This window comes from Pipistrellus kuhlii, unplaced genomic scaffold, assembly GCF_014108245.1.
Source record: "Pipistrellus kuhlii isolate mPipKuh1 unplaced genomic scaffold, mPipKuh1.p scaffold_m20_p_28, whole genome shotgun sequence".
NCBI lineage: Eukaryota > Metazoa > Chordata > Mammalia > Chiroptera > Vespertilionidae > Pipistrellus > Pipistrellus kuhlii.
The window spans coordinates 1,946,912-1,957,504 of NW_023425527.1; the positions used below are offsets into that span (position 1 = coordinate 1,946,912).

At 40.3% G+C, this 10,593-nt stretch overlaps 1 protein-coding gene across 1 annotated transcript in view; it reads right to left on the bottom strand.

The window, feature by feature from the left end:
• The window catches only part of ANKFN1 (ankyrin repeat and fibronectin type III domain containing 1), a 217,027-nt gene that overhangs the window by 197,914 nt on the left and 8,520 nt on the right, over positions 1-10,593 (bottom strand). The window lies entirely within an intron of this gene.

The window sequence follows — 10,593 nt, forward strand, 5'->3', positions numbered from 1 at the left end:
TTGGCAAATTCCCCCAATCTAATGGGAATTTTTGAAATTCATTCTCAATATCCCAAAGAGTGGGCATGTATAAGCATGCAACATATATTTGTTTAGTAAACAAATGAAAGGATGAATCCAAATTTTGGATATTTTTCCTTTTAAATACACGTTATTTATCAAAACAGCATCTATATGCATACACATTGCTCTATATCTACAACAGTTACTACTGATTCAGTATACCAATAATTCTTGAGGTCCATAGGGATTCTCAGTCTTCTTGCTATTGTATCTCCCTCTAATTCCCCAACCCCAGAACTAGGGAAATACTTCTAAATATTTATGATGGTACTTTGGAAGTAATATTTCTAGTTATTTTTTATTATCACCTAAACACCTATCTATTCATGTTATAAAAACTAAATTGTTGGGAAAATTTTATGGTGTAAATATTTCTGTTATTTTTATTGATAGCAATTTATGGGTAAATATTTTTGTACGTTTCTAAGGGAATGCTTCAGATCTTTTCAGATCTTTAAAAGGGCTCATAAATCAATACAAAGCTATAGACTACTGATTGGAGACAGATTTAGCTTCTCAATAGAACTTCTTGGCATTCATTTCAATAAGTTATCCTCATTCTTTACTCCCTTTTTCTATTTTTAGTTACTTTCTTCTTTTTTTTAAATCCTCATCTGAGGATATATTTTTCCATTGAATTTTAGGGAGAGTGGAAGGGAGAGGGAGAGAGAAACATCGATGTGAGAGAGATACATTGATTGGTTGCCTCCTGCATGCCCACTGACCAGGGCCAGAGATCGGGCCTGCAATGGAGGTGCATGTCCTTGACTAAATCAAACCCGAATCCTGATCCTTCCGTCAGTGGGCCATGCTATAACCACTGAATCAAACTGGATAGGGCTATTTTTAATTTGTTAATGTTCATGTTCCAGGAATCTTTTGTAGAGACCCACAAGATCTCTTCCTACAGAAGTTAAAAGTACGAGTTACTTTTTTTAAATTTTAATTCTGATAGAACATCTTAGCTTTCAAGCTTAAAACAAATGAGGTCAAGTGGATGACTTTTAGCATCAAAATAATAAGTGGAAATGAAAACTGCAGTTTTGACATGGACGTCTAATCTGAAAACGGGGACATTGGAGAGAAACTGTTTGGGCAACAAGAGATTACATTCTCTGCTAATTGCAAACAAAAGTCTTTGTTGATATCAATGCAAGGAAGTCAAATGTTAGCATAACTATAATGAAAACTGCCCTAGAAACAGAGCCTTCAATTTTTAAAAACCACCTACCTACACTTTCATAGAATTTCATTCATTGCACTGCACTCGCTGAGTAACAGATCATGCTTTTAGGAGCTCCACTTACAAGCTACAGTTGAAACATTATTTCACGCCATTGGAAAGCAATGCAAAGCTCCCTTATGGAGGGAGACCAATTAATGAAATACTGAGTAAACACATTTGGCTTTATTTGGAAAAAATGACTAATATTTTATTAATGAGACTATCTTTTCTTTTACATAAGATTCTATATGGCTCTGGTAAGCAGCTCCATTTTATTTAGACAGAAATGTAGTATAAATACATTCACTAAATAAAATAATGCATCAGGTTTAGTTTGTCCTCCAACTTTCCCAAAGGAAAACAATTGTTCATATTGCTCAAGAGTGATAAACTTTTAAGTGAGAATCAAAGATGGAGATATTATTTTAAATAAAAGATCATACATAATTGTCTATTGTATTTAGAAGGGAAACTCTGGCCTGCATATCATATTTCCTAATCAACTGTTGGCTTGCTGAAGTCAAATAACTTAACTCTTGAGGGCCCACTCTCCCCTTTCACTTGAGAAGAGCTGTAACCTGATGCATGGCCCCGTTTGTAGGCCTGCTCCCTCCAGATGCTTTAAGAAAAAAAAATAATAATGCACTGTGGGCAGAACTGGTATTGAGCAACTGTTTCTGAGTAATAATACCAAGCTCTCTATATTAATGACATAAAGATTTATATTTCTGGACAGAAACATGTCAAATGAAAGAATGATGAATTCTGCCTGGGCTGCGTGGCTCAGTGATTGAGCATTCACCTACGAACCAAGAAGACATGGTTTGATTCCCGGTAAGGGCACATGCCTGAGTTGTGGGCTCGATACCCAGTGTGTGGTGTGCAGGAAGCAGCCGATCAATGATTCTCTCTCATCACTGATGTTTCTCTCTCTCCCTCTCCCTTCCTCTCTGAATTCATTTAGAAAAAGAATGAATTCTTGGCAAGCATGCTCTCACTTTCGCTTACCGTGCCCACGGCACACATTACTCATTTATTCTGCCATTCTGTTTCATGAGCTGCCACTTGACCTGATGAGTGTTTGAGCTACAGTTTCAATGGATTGTAGGTCACATGCAAGATGAAACAAATTCACCATGCATTGTGAAGCAAGCAAAATCTAGCAAGAGAGTTCTGTAGGATGTTGTAAGTAGGTATGTCTCAACAACGCCTGGGTTTTAAGTGAAGGGTAAAACTAGGCTTTGTGAATCTTACATTTTCAAGGGAAATAGAGAATGAAGAAATCCTGGGTTATATTGTCTTTTCTGCTCCAGTTTTATGAGTTAATGGGCCTTTTGTTCCTATGGAGCTGCTGGGGGAAGGGAGGAGGGGAGCCAAGCAAATGGGGCTCTGATGTCCTAACCCATGTTTCAATCTCCGTATAAATGTATACAGTAAACTATTGCACAGAATTTTCTTCCCTTGAAAAATGCTAACATGGTGTAAGCAGAAAATCCAGAAGCACTGGAAGCAGCCCCGGTGATTAATCTCAATAAGGGCTGTGGGACTATTGGCTTCCTTATGGAAAAAGCCGAACTCCTCATTTATCTCCATATGCAAAGCCAACAGGCTCACAGCTCTTAGTGAGCAACCCACATCCCCACCTCCCCACTTATCCACCAGGGCCCTCGTGGGTCCTGCTCTGGAATCTCTGTCCTGTCCCAGTGTCTATTTGTCTGTCCCTGTGATCATGCATACTATCCTACTGGCCACAACTTTATAGGCCTATCTGCTCATGTCAGGTTCATCCAACCTTTGTCCTCTTCAGAATGGCCTTGGGAGCTTTGTGCTTCCATACAAACTTTAGAATCAGCTTGTCAAGTTCTGTTATGAATCCTGTTGGTGTTTGGATTGGATTTCCTTTGAATGTACAGATTAGGAGGTAATTTTCATTTTTATAATGTTGAGACTTTCTGTGCATGAACAAGATATATCTGGCCACTCATCACATCGACTCCTGTGTCTTTCAAAAATCTTGCCTTGTGAAAATATCAAATGATTGGATGATCTTTAGCTATGGGTGAATTATTTGCTTGTGACACTCAGTGCTGCTCTAGCCAGACTGTAATGTGACTCGGGAATTTTCGGTTCTGTTCCATGCTGTTCCCACCTGGAGGTGCTCTCCTCGCTGCCTTCCCAATGAGATCAAGTCCCACGGTCCACAGTGTTAACCTGCTTGGGCTCTCTTTCTCACTATCTTACTCATCTTTCCTGTGATCACATCCTTATAAACCATGTGTACTTTCATCCTTGCCTCAGGGTCTGCTTCTGGAAAATCCCTGACTCGTATTAAATCTGCTTCCAGGCCAAATGTAATAAAATTTAATTCTCAGAACCTGAAAGCAAAAACAAAACGAACAAAAGACTCCTTCCGTTTTAACTTCCAGGTGGGGTCATTTGGGGGAGGAGTACATGGGCTTTGGGACCTGATAGATGCTTAAGTCTAGCTTCCCAAGCCTTTCATTGTATGGCCCCTATACACCTCTGTCTTTCACTTACATGGAAACAATAACTGAAACCTCATAACATTGTTTGGATCACTAAATGATGAGCTAAATCTTACATTCATTCCACAGATATCTGGTTTTTTTTCAGGCATAACTCAGTAAGGGACATAATTAAGTAACTGGCCCCAACTGGTGTATGACAAATGGAAACTATGGTTAATTGTGGTACTAGGATGAATGAGAGGCAGAACAAATCTTGGCGACCTCAGGACAAACAGTGACCTTTGGTAGAGGGGCATGCATCTGTCACAGGTGTACAACTGGGCTCTTCATGCTGTGTCTTGGAGTGAACCTTTGAAGGCAGACAGATCTGTGTTCAAATACCCTGTGTATCAGCTGAGTAACCTTGTAACTTCCCCGGGGCTATCTGTGCATCGGGGATCATGACGCCTAAAGGACTGGTGAGGAGCCAATGAGACGATGGACAGGCAGGCCAGGCCTTCAGCAATGTTCCTTTAAAAATCTTCTCTCCTGAGGAGCTCCTGGTTGCTGCCTACTGAGTACATGGTATCACTTTCCCCTGACAAGACAACATGTTGCATCCAAGGATATTTAGAAAAGTATGATTGGTAGACACCATTCTGTCAAATTCTCCAGAATTCACAGAATACTGCCTTTTACACATTTAATTTAGGATTTCGCTATCTATCGTCTAGGAAATTTTCCAGAATGTAGCTTTAGAGAAAAACCTATGGAGGCCAAGTTTGAAAGCTGGGGGATGGGTCAATTTTTTTCAGTCTTAAGCAATCTTAAGAAGACAACTGGCCCTAGCTGGTTTGGCTTAGTGGATAGAACAGCCTGCAGACTGAAGGTTTCCGGGTTTGATTTGAGTCTGGGGCACAAGCCTGAGTTGCAGGTTGATCCCCAGTAGGAGGTGTGCAGGAGGCAGCTGATCAATGATTCTCATCATTAATGTTTCTCTCTCCTATCTCTCTCTCTTTCTCTCCCTTCCTTCCTTCTTCCTCCCTCCCTCCTCTCTGAACTCAATAAAAAAATATATTTTTTTAAAAAAGAAAAAGATAATTAAGTGTGGAAGAAAGAAGATGGGTTTTAGAGTCGGATGGCCTTGATTTTAATTTCAGTTCTGTCATTTTCTAGTTAGATGTGATCTTGGGCAGAATGTTTAATAACTGACCTTCAGTTGTTTGATATGTTTCTTCCCCCCAGTAAAATGCTGAAACAATCCCCTTTCGCAGTATTAGCAAGATTAAATCGGGTAATTTGGAAAACACACGTGTATAAAATGCCCAGTTTAGTGCCTAGCACACAGTCAATATTCAATGACAGTAAATGGTAATAACTGCTATCATGCAGCTAGTGTATAACTTGGAAATATTTACTTTAGCCTTTCCTTACCTAAGGCTTACTAGTCTAAGGTATGGAATATCTGTGGGAAATCTGTCTTCTAATACTGTGGTGCTCAACTTTTAGAAGTTTAATGTTCAAACAACCTGCATTTTTATATATTTTATTTATCTACTAGAAGCCCAGTGAACGACATTTGTGCATGAGGAGGGGGAAGGGACCCTCAGCCCAGCCTGGGCCTTCTCCTAGTATTAGGACATCCCCTGAGGGGTCCTTAGCACTGCTGCAGCGGCAGGAGAGGCTCCCACTACTGTAGCTGAGCTCGCCAGCTGTGAGCCCAGCTTCTGGCTGAGTGCTGCTCCCTCTGTGGTGGTCAGTGTGTGTCAGAGCAACTACCCTGTTTCCCCGAAAATAAGACAGTGTCTTATATTAATTTTTCCTCCCAAAGTTGCGCTAGGTCTTATTTTCAGGGGATGTCTTATCTTTCCATGTGCTAGGTCTTATTTTTGGAGGATGTCTTATTTTTGGGGAAGCACGGTAGTCATTCCCCTGTTCGGTCGATTTGCATATTAGCCCTTTCTTATATAGGATTAAAACCCATAAACTTCCTTTCCTGTACCAAATTCAGGTTTGTACCAGAGAACCACATCAGGTTTTTTGTTTTGTTTGTTTGTTTGTTTTTTTAAATATTGTGTTGCTTGCCCATGGGTTTCAGCAGCAATGACATCACTGTCTGCAAAGCAGCATATAGTTATCAGTGACCTGAGCAGCTCACTGTATTTTCCCTCCACATTTTATAAATATGATCAGAAAGTGGAAAAAATATATGGTACTAGTGATAAGCACAGATTTAAGAAGGAAATCATTCTACATGCTGAAAGCAGCAGGTCTTTAACCTTGGCTTGGCATTCTATCGACTTTAGCTGGTTAACTATGGTGAAAACGAAACAGAACTCTGTAATGAGTAATTGACACTTGGCGCTTGGGCCTTAAAGGCAAGGAATACCGGGGGCTTTTATAATATTCTTTAAATTCTTGAAATGAAAGCTCCCTTATAATCTGTATGACTACTGCTCAATATTCACAGATTAGGCTTTTACATCACTTTTAGTGATGTACTATATTTACCAATAAGAAACTGCCTACATTTCTCAAAAGCCTAATTGAGAATGGGAAGTTCCTTGGTTTTGTTATGGAATTATAACAACTCCCGTGGTAACACGGATCATATCAGCTAAGTCAACGTTCTGATGGCCAATTTCCCATTTTGATTCATAAAATCTGTAGCATTTATCATTAATTAACTTTATGTAGTAGGCGAAGTTATTCAAAGCATGAGTTCCACGGGGTCGGAGGGAAGGGGGGGAGGGCAGCGGCAAGGTGTCAGGGGAGGAGAGATTACAAAAGGAGTTTGTGTGTAAAGAAATAATCAGAAAAGATTGGAAACCAAATGGGCATAGCGCAGCAACAAATCTAGCTGGCCAACTTTGTAAACAGAGCCGCCGCTATTAACATGAGCTACAGAGATGGGTCAGGGCTGACTGGTGCAATTATGTCTCTGCAGGAATTTGACCTCTTTGAGATAAAAGGTCTGGGTTCAGTCTTCACGGAGGCCTGTGCCCGTGATGCCCCAGTGAATGAAGTAGGTTTGCTCCAAACACACTGATTAGGAAGCAGACCCCTGTCTGGGTAGTCTGTACCCCAAGTGATGTTTCCTATACAGTTAGACATCACCTTGCTACTGACTTTCCCCCCTCCTTTGATTAGAGGTGGTGGTGGAGAGTATAGAAAGGAGCAGCATTGATTTCAGATGCCTCTGTTTGGATCAATAATGTGTTCTTCCACAGAGTGATGCTCTCCTGACAGGCAGGACCACTTTCACCTGATTCAGGGAAGAGGCCCATCTGCTTGTTTCTCTCTCTGACCTTTAGTGGGTTAATGCTGCCTGTCTTTTCTTTTAATAAATTGCAACCCAGCTCTTCTATTAACAGAATCCATTACGCATGACTTAGCACTGCAGCAAAACGACAAAGACCAGTTAACTGGCACAGCTCTTGCAGGTTTGTATGAAAATTTTAGCATAAAAGAGAGATTCTCCAGTTTCCTGAGAGGCACTTTTCTCTTGATACTGCCTCTCAACCCCCGCTTCTATTTAGACTTCATTTTAATGGCATCCTTAAAAGGGACTTGCATGTCTTCTCCTTTAAAACAGTGTAAATAAAATGATTTATTTTGGTAACAGATGAAACAGTAGTACTTTAAGTGTTTGCCATCAGCTTTACAATGTTACTGACAAAATTGAAGAATCACAGGGAGTCACAGTCCACACGGGATTTAGGTTTCAAAGGTGGTGTGTAAAATGTACCAACTGTGCAAGTTACCAGTGCAAATTCCTTATACACTATGGGATCATCTTATATAATAATAAGCCCGGAACAGCCATGGTGGTAGTAAAGATCACCTTGATCACCAAGTAGCGCAGGTATTTTGTATTTTGTGTTTAGGTGCCCTGGTGTTAGAAAAACAAGAGCGTCTTTAACTCCTGGGATCACTCCAGGCTGTGAGACCTTCACCCATGAGAGTCATAAAGAGGGTGAAATGAAGGCCTGAGGGACCAGTAGCTCGGGCTTCTGGTAAAGGATGACTGACTGGGAAGGTGGCCACCATTGCTCACAGTATAACCGTTGATTTTATTTTGCATTTTGCTGAATATTGTACCGTTGACTTTACATATTGCAAAAACAATGAACCATGGACTATCAGAATTTAAAAACAAATGTGATTTTTTTTTTTCCTGGAGCCCAACCCAGCAAATTTTAAGAAGCTACAAACAAGTGAACAATCAGAGCAAATGTTTGGTAATTCAGAGATTTGGGAATCCTAGGGAGATTGATTTCTTTACCCACTACTCCCTGCTAGTATTTTTTAAAATGTTTTTGTTGATTTTTTTTTTTTTTGAGAGAGAGAGAGGGAGAGAGAGGAAGGGAGAGAGATATAAAGAAATATCAATGAGAGAGAAATATCAGCTGCTTCCTGCATGCCCCCTCTTGAGGGTCAAGCCCGAAAATGGGGCATGTGCCCTGACTAGGAATCAAACCTGTCACCTCTTAGTTCATGGATTTATGCTCCACCATTGAGAAACACTGACTGGGCCCTGCTAGACTCTTGTTAGAACTACAGACGTAGCAATTTTACTGAGATTCCCTAGATCCAGTGATATTTAGCTCTTCCCTCTGGTTGCATGCAGTTTGCCTGCATTTATGAAATGACTCAGCATCTAATTCCATGTATAGAGGTCCAAGAAACATAACAATGAGTGGTAGTATTACTCACTTATCTTTCTCAGGACCCCAGGCGGTGGGACCCTACATGCGAAGGCCTGGGAACTGTCATAATGCAATCACATTGAGTCACGGAGAGAGATTACTCTGGGCAGGAGACTTTGGATAGGAGGCTGAGAAATCTTTAAAAAGATACCAACCCAGGAAAAATGACTAAAGGTGGTCTCTCCTCATTTGGAGGCAAATGTTGTGGAAGAAGGTATTTTCTTAGTTATTCTCTATCTTCACCTTGTCACCTCCACTGGAATATGAGTTCCTGAAGTGCACAGGTGTTGCCTGTTTTTATTCAGGTATTATATTTCCACCTAGCTTACCTCACTCATACTAACCAATTATACATGCTTGCTGCACATTTTCAAAGTATGTTGAAGGGTATGGGTTATGAGCAGAGAAGGAAAGGTAATCTCATACACAGTAATTTAAGTTACCACTGCCTTCCTGCCACATTGTATGTGTGCTACTCAGAACCTCCCTCCAATCAGCATCTCCCTGCTTTCTTAGCTACCGCCCCACCTCATCTCTGATAGCTGATAGTCTAGGGCCATAGTCTGTTAACTGTGGCTCGAGAGCCACATGTGGCTCTTTGGCCCCTTAAGTGTGTGTGGCTCTTCCACAAAACACCATAGCCTGGGCAAGTCTATTTTGAAGAAGTGGCATTAGAAGAAGTTTAAGTTTAAAAAATTAGGCTATCAAAAGAAATTACAATCGTTTTACTGTTGATATTTGGCTCTGTTGACTAATGAGTTTGCTGACCACTGGTCTAGGGTAGGGCTAAACTCTGGGGTCCATTGACTTCATCACAGTACAATGAAGTTTTATTGCAATGAAAATGTATTCAAAAGCACTGAATTACAGAATGTCATAGTTATAGAGGTTTTCTGTTTTAATAAAAAAAATTCTTTAAATACCCCTGTATGCAACTGGAGGTTAAAATTGTAATTCCAGATTTAAAATGGATATGTATGCATAATTTCACAAAATAAGCCCTTTAAACATTGGTTCTCATGGTGAGATGGTGGCTCACAACCATCTTAATCTCTTAGTCAATCTATCTACCTGAGAGACTCTTGTAGCTGTGGGGTTTTAGCAAGCAGGTCCCATATTTCTGGCTTCCAAATCACAGCATACCTTCTAATCTTTATTCAACTATAACCTTGGCCTCAGATCAAGATGTGCTCCTATGTTGTCACTGTTGTGGTCCTTCTCTCAGCATCAGATCCTCTAATTTACTGTTTTTGGGTGGTTGAGTACCCAATGGTGACATTTACTCACTGTGACTCCTTCTAATTGATTTGGATTTTGTTATTGACCCTCAGCCTCTTCATTCGAGCTTTGCTTCTTATATGCCTCATCTGGCTGAGAAGTTGACACCATGCACTGAAGATGCATTCTTGTCCTACCCTTGCTCACTGATCTTCTAGCTATGCATCTTTGATATCTTGTCAATCACTTGGATTCTGGAAGATGGTCATTTGAATCTGTTCCATCTAATGCTGACGTTATGGCATTTAGGGGGAAAAGATACAATGGGAAAGGTTCAACTGGTTACCATCCACCAAATTTGGATTAGCTCTGGTTATAAAATTCTCAAGGTGAGTTTATAATGATTATCAGCGACATTAGCACTTTCCATTGTTTGGCTTCTTTTGTACAACATCCTTTAAGATTTATTCATGTGGTTGCAGGTAGTTGTAGACTCTATATTCTCATGGCTGTCTACTATTTCACAGTGTATATACCACATGCATTTTTGTTTGAGTGTCTACATAATAGAATTGCTAGATTATAGGGTATCCCTATGTTCATTTTTTAGGAGATAATGCCAGTTTTCCAAAGTGACTGTACCAAATGCATCATCTACCAGCAAGGTATGAGAATGTAATTGTGCTACACCCTCACTAGCACTTGCATTTTCTGTCTCTTGCTCTAGCCCTTTGGTGGGTGTCATTTCATTATCTTTTATTTTGATCCAGATATCTGGAGTACATGATGGAAATTCCTTGGAGGTACTTTAAACTGGTATCTCTTCATGATCTGGGCAGTTAGCTTTTACAGTGTCTTTTAAGTAGCATTGAGTCTCTCCCCACCTACTTCTCTCCTTTTAAGAGACAAG